General features: G+C 40.1%; 1 pseudogene; it reads right to left on the bottom strand.

Annotated features, from left to right (window-relative positions):
- Positions 1-11,098: 11,098 nt before the first annotated feature.
- On the bottom strand, positions 11,099-12,831 carry LOC101844443 (annotated as a pseudogene).
- Between the last annotated feature and the right edge of the window lie 1,711 nt (positions 12,832-14,542).

Raw genomic sequence — 14,542 nt, 5'->3', positions numbered from 1 at the left:
ATGTTATTGATTACAGAGAACACAAACAGGACAGAAACAGATCAGATGGGATTATATGAATACAAAATGTTTCTGTATGCAAACAATTAGCAGTATACAAAGACACACAATTGACAGGAGAGAATCTATACCAGAAATACTTCAGATAAGGGCTCTTACATAGAATTTAAAGAGAATTTTATAAATTACATAAAAAGAACTAGAACTGCAATACAAGAAATGGGTAAATAATTCAATAGACACACTTGAAAGACAAATACACATATGGCCAGTACATATTTCAAGTGTTCAGGATCCCAAAAATGACTTCATGGAATCACAAACAAAAGATGATTTGAAATTTAGCTGTTATCATCTAACCATTGAACAAGTATTAATAAAGATCAGGAGAGAAAGAAACACTCATACACTGCTGGTGCTTGAAGAGGAGTGCAAATTTGTACAGTCATCATGGCAATCAGTTTGGAAGTTATTGAGAAAATTGAAGAGAAAATATATGACCCATCAGTGTCATTCCTCAGGACATAATAAGAAACCTCCACATTCCAATACTTACAATATTTGCACACCTTATTCACTGCAACTGCATTCAACATAGCAAAGTATTAGAATCAACATAATTCTCTTAAAATGCTATAATGCTTTATAATATGCAATACCTTGCAGTTGAAGAGAAAATGTCAATAAAATTTCCTGTAAAATAAACTTAGAATATGTACTATTTAGTGAAGTCACAAAATGTCAGAAAGAAGAAACACCATTTTCCTCATACACAAAAACTGGTCAATAATATATGTATATGAGAAGCAATATGCATGAGGGCACACCTGAATACTGAGGAAAGCAAACAACAAAGATCAAATATCAAAGTTGATGTAGAACTGAATAAATGTAATGACCACCACTTATAAAATCAGGTATATATCTAAATGTTCTTCTAGCATTTAGTTATTTTTCTTTTTGGATGGATAACTTGATAAATATATATTCAATAAATAATGTGTAAAACCCTTTTGTAAGACTCCAATGGTTATGTTCCCAATGACTATTTTGGGGGGGTTGACATAGGGTTTCTCTGCGGCTTTGGAAGCTGTCCTGGAAGTAGCTTTTGTAGACCTGGCTGGTCTAGAACTCACAGAGATTTCCCTGCCTCTGCCTCCCGAGTGCTGGGATTAAAGGCTCCCAGTGAGTATTCTTACTAAATAAATGAACATTTTTTTGTACAGAGTTTGGGTCTGGTCAATTGCAGTGTGTGAATTTTTGTTGTTTGTTTATTTGAAGCAATTTTCATAATAAAATTTAAAATATTTCCAGCACCAAAAAATTAATGATTTGCAGTATCTGAACATATAATATTTCTAGAAAAGTGGACATGTACACTACCCTGGGACATGTTTATTGGAGATTTAGTCATTACTTTCTGTTTTTCTTCTTTTAGTTTCTCTTTCATGAACAATAGGCAGATAGATGACTTGCACTTATTCATATAAGGGATGAAAAAAAGAAAAAATTAATACTGAGAGCTGTTAAAGAAAATGTCAGCTATCCTTTATGGAATCCTAGAACCTTCATCCAGTGACTGATGGAAGCAGAGGAAAACACCCACAATTAAACACTGAAATGAACCCATGGAAACCAGTGACAGAGAAAGAGGAGCAATGAGCAAATTGGCAAAGAATGGGCTGACAAAACCAGTAGAGGCAGCTGATCTGAACAAGGGGGTGCTCTTGGACCCCAGACTGACAGCTGGGAGGCCAGCATGGTTCTGATCCTGACCTGCTGAGTGTCAGAGTCATTGAAGAACCCTGGGCAAACAATGGGGCCCTGGGCCCTAGAACAATGTTTATCCCTGGCATGCAAACGGACTTCGTGTGTCCATAACACAAAGAAGGATGCTCTCTCAGCCTGGAATCTTAGGGGAGTGCCTGGACCATGCCCTGAGCGAAATGACAGACTCTGGATATCCCCTATGTGGAAGGAAGTGGGCATAGGTGGGAGGCTTGGGGGGATGGTGGGGTGGTGCTGGAGGCAGGGAGAGCGAGGGAACTGGGATTGACATGTGAAGCAAGCTATTAAAATTTAAATTAATAAAAAAGAAAATGTCAAATCACATGAAGATACCCAAGAAATCAAAATACCATATATCTAGATAATGATCTTAAATCCAGAGAATATTGAATGCCATTTAAAGTTGAAGGGAAAATAAGTCTCAACTATACTTTACATCAAGAAACAAATTTGGAGACCAGGAAGGGAGAGGAGGCTGGGAGTCCAGGGAAGCGGCGGTTCTTCCAGCAGCATCAGGTAAACAGGCCGGCTTCCCGGCCTGTGCCCCAGTGCCTGAAGATCGCCTGGGACCTGCACAGAGCTCCCAATCCCAGCGGGAGCCAAGCACCCCAGACTCCGGATCTTTGCTCACACCAACGAGACCAGGAAAGGAGAGGAGGCTGGGAGTCCAGGGAAGCGGTGGTTCTTCCAGCAGCATCAGGTAAACAGGCCGGCTTCCCGGCCTGTGCTCCAGTACCTGCAGATCGCCTGGGACCTGCACAGAGCTCCCAATCCCGGCGGGAGACAAGGACCCCAGACTCCGGATCTTTGCTCACACCAACGAGACCAGGAAAGGAGAGGAGGCTGGGAGTCCAGGGAAGCGGCGGTTCTTCCAGCAGCATCAGGTAAACAGGCCTGGCTTCCCGGCCTGTGCTCCAGTGCCTGCAGATCGCCTGGGACCTGCACAGAGCTCCCAATCCTGGCGGGAGCCAAGCACCCAGACCCCAGGTCTTCTCTCCCAACAGCGAGACCAGGAAACTAGAGGACCCAGGGAGACCAGGGAGTAGCTGTTCAGGATCAGGTACAATAGGACCCAGCATAGGGTCCAGGGGACCAGGTAGGAGGATAAGCGCCCCAGATTCCTGTTCTTCTTCTCCACCCACGGGACCAGCATTCAGACAAGGAATAGAAGAACCACCAGATTATGGGACTTGCTAGCACCCACCAAAAGGGAACTCTGGTCCCCAGACAAGTAAGGGGCTCTTTCTGCACCCACTAGAAGAAGAGATGGGAAAGAGACAATACAAAAACACAGTCAGCAACAGAAAAACAAATATGACACCGCCAGATTCTAGAGACTCCACACCAGCAAGACCCCAACATTCCAATGCGGACTAAGCAGAAGAGAACGACCTTAAAAGCACTTTCATGAAAATGATAGAGGCCCTAAAAGAGGATATTGGAAAATCCCTCAAAGAAATGGAAGAAAAAACAAACCAAAAAATGCAAGAATTGGAAGAAAAAACAAACCAAAAAAGGCAGAAAATGGAAGAAGAAATGAAGCAAAAAATGCAAGAAATGGAAGAAAAAACAAAGCAAAAAATGCAAGAATTGGAAGAAGAATCATACCAAAAAAGGCAGTAAATGGAAGAAGAAACAAAGCAAAAAATGCAAGAAATGGTAGAAAAAACAAAGCAAAAAATGAAAAAAATGGAAGAAGAAACAAACCAAAAAAGGCAGGAAATGGAAGAAGAAACAAAGCACAAAATGCGAGAAATGGAACAAAAAACAAACCAAAAAATGCAAGAAATGGAAGAAAGAACAAACCAAAAAATTCATAAAAGGCAACAAACAGACGAACAGATAAACAGAAAATTGCAAGAAGCAATGCAAACACTGCAAGGGTTGAAAACTGAAATAGAGTCATTAAAAAAACACAATCTGAAGAAAGGCAGAAAATAGAAAAGCTGGACAAACAGACAGGCACTACCAATACAAGCATTACCAACAGAATAGAAGAGATGGAAGAGAGAATCTCAAGTGTTGAAGATACGCTAGGAGAAATGGATTTATCAACCAAAGAAAACCTTAAATCCAACAAATCCTTAACACAAAACATCCAGGAAATATGGGACACCATGAAAAGACCAAACCTAAGAATAATAGGTATAGAAGAAGGAGAAGAAATCCACCTCAAAGGGGCAGAAGGCATATTCAACAAAATCATAGAAGAAAACTTCCCCAACCTTAAGAAAGACATGCCAATGAAGGTACAAGAAGCCTACAGAACACCAAATAGAGTGGACCACAAAAAAATCCCCTCGCCACATAATAATCAAGACCCCAAACATACAGAATAAAGAAAGAATATTAAGAGCAGCTAAGGAAAAAGGTCAAGTAACATATAAAGGCAGACCTATCAGAATTACACCTGATTTCTCCATGGAAACTCTGAAAGCCAGAAGGTCCTGGATAGATATTCTACCTACACTAAGAGACCACGGATGCCAGCACAGACTACTATACCCGGCAAAGCTCTCAATCACTATAGACGGAGAAAACAAGATATTCCATGACAAAACTAGATTCAATCAATATGTGTCCACTAACCCAGCCCTACAGAAAATTTTGAAAGGAAAACTCCAACCCAAGGAAGCAAACTACAACCAGAAAAACATAAGCATTAGAGAATCCCTCTCTACCAACAGCCAAAAGAACAAAGGGGCGGAATTCCACCCATAATTCCACCAACAACAACCATCGCAAATCGAAGAAGGATGAGCAATCAATGGTCATTAATATCCCTCAATATTAACGGCCTTAACTCACCCATAAAAAGACACAGACAAGCAGAATGGATTCGAAGACAGAACCCTTCCTTCTGCTGCATACAAGAAACACACCTCACCATCAAAGACAGACATTACTTGAGAGTTAAAGGTTGGGAAAAAATTTTTCAATCAAATGGACCCAAGAAACAAGCAGGGGTAGCAATCCTAATATGTAACAAACTAGACTTTAAAATAAAATCAATCAAAAGAGATGAAGGAGGTCATTACATACTCATCACAGGTGAAACCAACCAAGACGAAGTGTCTATCCTGAACATTTATGCCCCCAATACAAAGGCATCCACATTCGTTAAAGAAACATTATTAGAAATTAAATCTCATCTAAAGCCCCACACAGTTATAGTGGGAGATTTCAACACACCACTCTCACCACTAGACAAGAATACCAGACAGGAACTCAACAAAGAACCAAAGGGTCTAATAGAAGTAATGACCCAACTGGGATTAACAGATATTTATAGAACATTTCATCCACATAAAAAAGAATATACCTTCTTCTCACCACCACATGGAACCTTCTCAAAAATCGACCACATACTTGGCAACATATCAAACCTCAGCAGCTACAAAAAAATTGGAATAACTCCATGCATCTTATCAGACCACCATGCCTTAAAATTAGAATTCAACAACAACACAAATTGCAGAAAACCTACAAACTCATGGAAATTGAATAATGCTCAACTGCACCATCCCTGGGTCAAAGAGGAAATAAAAAAAGAAATTAAAGACTTCCTCGATTCAATGAGAATGAAGACACAACATACCCAAACCTATGGGACACTTTGAAAGCAGTGCTACGGGGAAGTTCATAGCACTAAGTGCTCACATGAAGAAACAGGAAAACAGTTATACCAGAGAATTAACATCACAGCTAAAAGCTCTAGAACACAAAGAAGCAAACTCCCCAGGAGGAGTAGACGCCAGGAAATAATCAAATTGAGGGCTGAAATCAACAAAGTAGAAACCAGGAAAACAATACAAAGAATCAATGCAACGAAGAGTTGGTTCTTTGAGAAAATCAACAAGATAGACAAACCTTTGTCCAAACTTACCAAACAGCAGAGAGTGAACACGCAAATTAACAAAATCAGAAATGAAAAGGGGGACATAACAACAGACTCTGAGGAAATCCAGAGAATCATTAGGTCATACTTTGAAAACCTGTACTCCACAAAATTTGAAAATTTAAAGGAAATGGATGACTTCCTGGACAGCTATCATTTGCCAAAACTAATTCAAGAACAGATAAGCAATTTAAATAGACCTATAACCCCTATGGAAATAGAAGCTGTCATCAAAAGTCTCCCAACCAAAAAAAGTCCAGGTCCAGATGGCCTCAGTGCAGAATTCTACCACAAATTCAAAGAACAGCTTATACCAATTCTTCTCAAAGTGTTCCACACAATAGAAGCAGAAGGGTCTTTGCCAAACTCTTTCTATGAGGCTTCAATAACCTTGATCCCCAAGCCGCACAAAGATACAACCAAGAAAGAGAACTTCAGACCAATAACCCTCATGAACATTGATGCAAAAATACTCAATAAAATACTGGCAAATCGGATCCAAGAACACATCAAAACAATCATTCACCACGATCAAGTAGGTTTCATCCCAGGGATGAAGGGATGGTTCAACATAAGAAAATCCATCAACGTAATCTACCATATAAACAAGCTGAAAAACAAAAATCACATGATCATCTCACTAGATGCTGAAAAAGCCTTTGACAAAATCCAACACCCCTTCATGATAAAGGTCTTGGAGAGATCTGGGATAACAGGGACATACTTAACCATAATAAAAGCCATATACAGTAAACCAACAGCCAACATCAAACTATATGGACAGAAACTCAACGCAATTCCTCTAAAATCAGGAACAAAACAAGGCTGTCCACTCTCTCCATACCTTTTCAACATGGTACTTGATGTTGTAGCTATAGCCATACGACAACAAGGGGGGATCAAGGGGATACAAATTGGGAAGGAAGAAGTCAAACTTTCACTGTTTGCAGACGATATGATAGTTTACATCAATGACCCAAAGAACTCTACCAGGGAACTCTTACAGCTGATTAACACCTTCAGCAAAGTGGCAGGTTACAAGATCAACTCAAGAAAGTCAGTAGCCCTACTATATACAGATGATAAAAGGGCTGAAAGAGAAATCAGAGAAACATCACCCTTTACAATTGCCACAAACAACATAAAATACCTTGGGGTAACGCTAACCAAACAAGTGAAAGACCTGTGTCGTAAGAACTTTGAATCTTTAAAGAAAGAAATTAAAGAAGCCCTCAGAAAATGGAAAGATCTCCCATGCTCTTGGATAGGTAGGATCAATGTAGTAAAAATGGCAATCCTGCCAAAAGCAATCTACAGATTCAATGCTATCCCCATTAAAATCCCAGCACAATTCTTCACAGACCTTGAAAGAACAATAATCAATTTTGTATGGAAAAACAAAAGACCCAGGATAGCCAAAATAACCCTGTTCAACAAGGCAACGTCCGTAGGCATCACTATCCCTGACCTCAAGCTCTATTATAGAGCTATAGTCCTGAAAACAGCTTGGTATTGGCACAAAAATAGACAGGCAGACCAATGGAATCGAATTGAAAATCCGGGTATTAACCCACACACGTACGAACATCTGATCTTTGACAAAGAAGCTAAAAATATACAATGGAATAAAGAAAGCATCTTCAACAAATGGTGCTGGCATAATTGGAGACTGGCATGTAGAAAAATGCGGATCGATCCATGTTTATCGCCATGCACAAAACTTAAGTCCAAATGGATCAAAGACCTCAACATAAATCCAGCCACACTGAACCTCTTAGAAGAGAAAGTGGGTGGTACCCTTGAAAGAATTGGTACAGGAGACAGCTTCCTGAACATAACACCAGTAGCACAGACAGTGAGATCAACAATTAATAAATGGGACCTACTGAAACTGAGAAGCTTCTGTAAGGCAAAGGACACAGTCAGCAAGACAAAAAGGCAGCCCACAGAATGGGAAAAAATATTCACTAATCCCACATCTGACAGAGGGTTGATCTCCAAAATTTACAAAGAACTCAAGAAGCAAGTCTCCAAAACAGCAAAGGACCCAATTAAGAAGTGGGCTGCAGAACTAAATAGAGAGTTTTCAATAGAGGAGTCTAAAATGGCTGAGAGGCACTTGAGAAAGTGCTCAACATCCTTAGCCATCCGGGAAATGCAAATCAAAGCAACTCTGAGATACCATCTCACTCCTGTCAGAATGGCTAAAATCAAAAACACCAATGACAATTTATGCTGGAGAGGATGTGGTGAAAGGGGGACACTCCTCCATTGCTGGTGGGAGTGCCAACTGGTTCAGCCACTTTGGAAAGCAGTATGGAGATTCCTCACAAAAATGGGAATAAACCTACCACAAGACCCAGCAACTGCACTCTTAGGCATATATCCAAAAGATGCCCATTCATACAACAAAGATGTCTGTTCCACTATGTTCATAGCAGCTTTATTTGTAATAGCCAGAACTTGGAAGCAACCTAGATGTCCCTCACCCGAAGAGTGGATAGAGAAAATGTGGTACATCTACACAATGGAGTACTATTCAGCAGAGAAAAATAATGTAATCATGAGATTCGCAGGCAAATGGATGACACTAGAAGAAACCATCCTGAGTGAGGTAACCCAGTCACAAAAAGAGAAACATGGCATGTACTCTCTCATATATGGATTTTAGACATAGATCTGGGGAGTGCCAGCCTACAATCCTATGGCCAGAGAGTCTGGGAAACAGAAACTTCATTTACTGGCTGGTTAAGTACTGAGCTGAACTCAAGAAAGCCAGTAACAGAGAGGGAGGACTGATGATCAAAGGGATTAATACTGGGCTGGTCTAACCCCAGAAACAGCTGACCAGACAAAGGTTAACTCTTGAATCCCAGGCATTAGCCTGGGAAGCCATCATGGGACTGATCAAGACCCCTGAATCTGGGTGTCAGTGAAGAGGCCTAGGGATTCTATTGAGCCTTGGGCAGCAGATCAGTACCCATCCCAAGTATACACACGGACCTTGGACTCCAATAGAACAATGTGAGTTGCACTCTCACCCTGAACTCTTGGGGAAGGGTCTAGGCCCTGCCCTATATGAAATGACACACTATGGACACCCCCATGGAGGGCCTCACCCTCCCTGGAGAAATGAGGGGATAACGGGGGGGGGGAGGGCTCGGGAGGAAGGGAGGGAATGGGAGAGGGACCTGGAACTGACTTGTGAAGCAACCTTGATTCTTATCTAAATTTAAAATGGAAAATAAAATTAAAAAAAAGAAACAAATTTATCTTAAAATTGATGGAGATGGAAGTGCATTTCAAAATTCTCTCATGTTAAGACAATTTATTTCACTAAAGCAGCTTTGCAGACAATAATTAAAGTTAAAATTTATACAGGAGAATCAGAGGATTTACCCATGAGAATATGGGAAATAATTAACTTCATGTGAGGAATCCTAAATTCCAGAGAAATGGGAGGTAATCATCCAAGGGCAAGACAGCAAATCATTAATTCTCACACATATGGAAGAAAAATACTGCTAATAACAAAAAGCAGCAACAGCATCAAAAAAGACATAGTAAATGAAAATACCATGACTAAAAATCTAGCCATTCTGGAAAGCAATATGGACAATCCTCAAATAAATAAATCCTCAACTTAAATAAATTTAGCAAGTGAACCCAGCCCTTTTATGCTTTGGCATAGTCTCAAAGGACTTATTATCCTTCTCCAAAAATACATGTTCAGACATTTTCATTGCTGCTCTCTTCACAATAGCTGCAAAATGGAAGCATCCTAAGTATCCCTGAACTGGACAAATAGATAGTGAAAATGTGGTACACATATGCTATGAAACACTATTCAGCTCTAAAGAGAATTGAAATCATAAGTTTTACAGCTAAATAGATGGACCAAGAAAAGATCATATTGAGAGGATACACTCAGACCCAGATAAAAAGAGATGGCATCTTCTCTCTTATAGAAAGTTCTTAGCTCCAAGCTTTAAAAGTGAGTACACAACCTGAAGTAACCAGAATATCCACAAAAGTAAAAGGAGATTCCTGTATGGAGTGGGGGAATAATGGGCAGTAGAAAAAACAGGAAACAATAATCTTAAAAGGAAGAAATGGAGTGTGTGTTTCTCTCTCTCTCTCTCTCTCTCTCTCTCTCTCTCTCTCTCTCGTGTGTGTGTGTGTGTGTATGTGTGTGATTGATGGAAAAGTGATAGACATAAACAAAAAAGAAGAGAGAATAAAATAAGAGTAAGGATGTCTGAAAAGTTTTTAAGGCTTCTAAATATTATCATCTATAAATATGGCTCTAATACATCTAAGTGTCTATAAGCATATTCAGTTAGAGTATAAATGATGTCTTCCATTATTACCTCATGATGCTCTTCACCAGGGCCATGGACTTTCTTACATTGCACCCACAGATTCCTGCTTTGTTATTGTTGGACACTGATGTCCTTGATATTTCAAAAGCATTACAGTCTACTGTGGTTGTCCCCTTTGCCTCCAAGAAGTAGCAGGTGAGCCTTATGCTGAAGAAGCCATGTAATTTAGTTAGAGCCAGGAGTCTTGGTGTGGACAAGGATTTAAAGCCTCCTCACTGGGGACTAGCTTTCTTGGTATCATAAGGCAATCTGTAAAATGTTAAAGCCAACAGTCCTCCCAGGTATGAAAATCATGAACCATATAAATGGTCTGCACTGTATGAAAACCTGAAGGCTGCAAGAGCAGCATACACACATTGGTGGTAACCAATAGCTTCTAATTGTACTTAAGGATTTCTCAACCACAAGAAAGTCATGTCTGGTAATGGAAGCCCAGAGTATTTCTGAGCATTAGGGAAGGATATATCTTGAAAGAGGACATAAATCCACTATGCATGACTCACATGAGTATTCATATAAAATTGATTTGCGTCCTAGTACCAATTCTTATGTAGAAAGTCTTCTCATAGCTATAGCAAGAAAATTCTGAGATCTTTCTAATTGGAAGTCTATAGAATTATTTCTAGTAAAACAGAATATGGCAAAACTGAATTGTGTCCCACCAGATCATTCACTACTGTCTCTTCCCTCTCTACTTTCTAGGACTATTTGTCTGGCTCGGCAGGTGAGCAGGTATGTGTGATTACTTGTCCCCAACATGAGAAAGAGATCATTCAGAAGGAAAGTACCTGGATTTTAACACATAACTGTACTTAAGTCGTTAAAGATATAGGACTCTAAAAGTGATTCCCCAGTTGCCATACACAGGTATAACACTGAAAATTCCTAGAAACCATTTTCAGTGAGTGTAACTTGAATGCCACTTCCAATCACTTCCCAGTCAAACCTCAGGAGCAGAAATGGAACTGAATTATTCAGATCACAAAAGCACACAAAATGAAGTATTGAATTTACAATATACCAAATTTAATGAAAATCTGCAAGTAAGAAATACGGTTAACATGTAATTTTCCAAGAAACCCTCAGGAGGAGCAAGGGAGACAGCAAGCAATCTGTTCTCACCCACACAAAGCAGATTGCTGCAACTCTGCAGCATCCATTCTCTGTAAAAAATCCCCCTGAGCAGGCTACAGGCATTGACCCTCCTCCTGTGGGAAGAAAACAGTCACACCACTAGGTGAGCTCACACCAAACTGAAACACAATAGGTTTTCTTGCCAGAATTCTGATTTTTTTCTACACACAATTCTACTTTATTATGGCAAAGGTGAAAATGCCACCTTCTCCACATCAGTAACCAGTAAAATTTATCCCCAAAATAACTCGGTACAAAACAGGTCTGTTTCAGAATTAAATAAAGGGAAAGAAAAAGCCTTTTTATGAGTTTTTAGATCCCATTTATAACAGGGAAAAAAGAATGAGAAACGAAAAAGAAATCCACAATTGTCTGCACAATCCAGTTGCCAACCCTGCCTCTAGGGATTATGGGCGAAGCTTCAGGGTCCCGATACTTCTGTGGATTTGCTCATCTGTTTAACTGGTGACCATCTGTGCATTGTAAGCATCCAGATCTGCTATCCAACTGCTCTGCAGAAAGATGCTGCTTTGAGTTCCTGTCAGCACCTCTACCTCTTCCATGGCTGCCTCCACGGGTCCCTTTCCGGGTGCAGCCACCACCAAAACACCCAGAGCCATGGTTTCTCCTCATGCCACCTCTGTTTATGGTCTGTTCAGGTCTTCTTGGCGTGTCAATCTTTGATGTAACCAGCTGAATGTTCATGGGGCGGCTATCTAAAGGGACACCATTGTACTGTTTCATAGCATTCAGGGCATCTGCCTTCTGTTCAAAGTGCACATGTGCTGTCCCTAAACTTCATCCAGAGTGATCATAGTGCACAGCTGTTTTCTTCAGTTTTCCAAACTCTGAGAAGTGTTCCTGAATATCCATGTCTTTCACCCCGCAGTCAAGGTTTGACAACAACAGCTTTCCAATGGTCTCTATGCAGGCTTCACCCCAGAAGCCACTGTCAAAGAGGTCATGCTGCCACTTGTTGGGAAGTTGTTTTGGCCTGCTGTAGGCAGCTGGCCTGTTCCTGACTCCTCCTGCAGTGCCACCACACGTGGTAGGCCGGTTCCTCAGAGGCCTGCTGCCTCAATTCCCCCACACAGGGGCCTGCATGGCACCACCAGGGCCACCCTGGTAGCTGGCCCTACCGCAGCCTTGGCCTTGCCCGTGACTTCCTTGCTGGCTCCGGTTCTGCTTAATGATGTCATCCAAAGACATATCCATTTTGTCGCCCATGGTGGTCTCTGAATCGGACCTCTTGTTCTCCGGTATTCTAATTCCTGTTAATAAACCTGGAATCAGATATCAGGATAATACTGAAAAATTGGATTACAGAACTATGTCAACACCATCTGGTTTATAACTCCTTTTCTAACTGGGAAAATACTGTGGCCTGTTACCATGAAAAGGCTCAAGAGTGCAATATTAAGGACTCAGCACAAAAATACAAATTTCCTTTTCTTTTTCTTTTGTTTTGTGAGAAATGTTCTCACCATGAAGCCCAGGTCTCTGTAGAACTCAGTAGGGCAAACTGGTAGCCTGTATAGCACTGAGATTTAGTTGTCTTTGCCTAACCAGTGGTAGGATAAATGTTGTTTCCCACAAAGCTGTCAAAACACTTTCCAGAATGCTATATATACTTAACAGTGCATATTTCTCACATGAAAAACTAATGCTGGGTAAAAATTTCAGTGTTAAATGTCAGTGTTTACAACTATGCACATGGAAATAAAAAATGCTAATTTTGGATTTGATTACATTTCCTGGTTGGGAATGTCTAGTCCCTACATTTTATGTGCCACTGTTTGAATAGGGAAGTGATTTTGCATGGAAGTCAGCATGGATGATGGTATACTTGAAGAGCGTTGTCCTGTCTATGGTAGCAAAGAGAACTTTTTGCTAATATCAATGCATACATTCAAATATTCTGCTAGATGATTCTAAAAGAATACTTTGACAATGAGTATCAATTAAAGGGGAAGAATAGTCCAGTTCATATAATGTGAAATTTAATCATACTGGTAAGACATCCACAGCAGAAATTCAGAGGGCCTCACCCTCCCTGGGGTAATGAGGGGATAACGAGAAAGTCACTATTGTTTTAAAAGACACTAGAAATGAGTGATAATATCAGCATTTCGGTGGGTGACACTGAGAGTATTAATTCCTCATGTGAAATATACCCTTGATCATCTGATGTTTCAAAATTCTCACAATTACTTGGTTCCTCCAATCCCATCCCAAGTTATAGAATCCCTCTCTTTAACAAGTAATACCCTACCTTTAGCAGCTGACAAACTCTGAGGCTCAGACTTGAATTTTCACTGTACCTCAGCACTTCACATAATGTGAGTTTCAGTTTAATTCCCTGCAACTCTAGCTCTGTGACTGCAGCAGAGAAGATTCTCTTCCTAGGCATTCTTAGAAAACCTTGGACTGTTTAGTGGCATCTGGATCTCTCCAATTTTATCATTACATTCCTGTTGTCCTTTACTTCCTTTTGAGGATGATTAAGTTTCTTATACATAAATACATACATACATACATATGAATGTGTATATACATATACATACACACAGATATTCATTTGTACATTATTTAGGTCTTGTTAATTTAAGTGAATGTGTTCTGTTGTTTCTTTGTAACAATTCTCCTAAAAAATTTAAAATATTATCAACAGGAAAAATTTAAATACATGCAACATCTGTACATATAACATCTAGAAAAGTGGACATGAACATTGATCTGGTACATGCTTCCTAGGGAGTCAGCTGTAGGAGGAAGCCTGTATGCCACCATTAACCATGTGTCTTACTAGAGGCACATACAGATGAGGTAATAAAAGAGTGGTTTACCACTCCGCTAACCACACCCACTTTAGGCATGACTAAAGATGTATACGGACGGACGTAAAGATGTATACATATGTAGGCAGTGAAATACGTCACTAGCCAGGCCCACTTTTGGGCATGGCTACGGGGTGTTAAGGGGGAAGGAACGCATAAAGAAACCAAGACGCGTTGTAGGAATGACTGCTTACAAGAGAAAATATTCATGTGTGGATTCTGTTGGGTTAGAGGTTTGATTGAATTTTAATTATGTGATGTCAGTGTGTGGGTTTGTGACTTTTCATGCATGTACACAGTAATGTTAGACACTCGTGTATTCCTGTTGTAGAAACTACAGATAAACTTCTCAAAAACGTGACATGGTCCTGGCAATGAAATTGTCATTATTTTGCTCATCCATATCTAAGCTTGTATATAATTTTAATCCTTTTTTATCGTCTTGATATCAGGTAACAGGTAAGAGTTCCCAGAAGAGAAATCCCACTTCTGACACCAAATGA

This window comes from Mesocricetus auratus, unplaced genomic scaffold, assembly GCF_017639785.1.
Source record: "Mesocricetus auratus isolate SY011 unplaced genomic scaffold, BCM_Maur_2.0 Super-Scaffold_100035, whole genome shotgun sequence".
In the NCBI taxonomy this organism is placed as follows: Eukaryota; Metazoa; Chordata; class Mammalia; order Rodentia; family Cricetidae; genus Mesocricetus; species Mesocricetus auratus.
The sequence above is the reverse complement of the archived record's forward strand: the minus strand, read 5'-3'. Positions and strand labels throughout refer to the sequence as shown.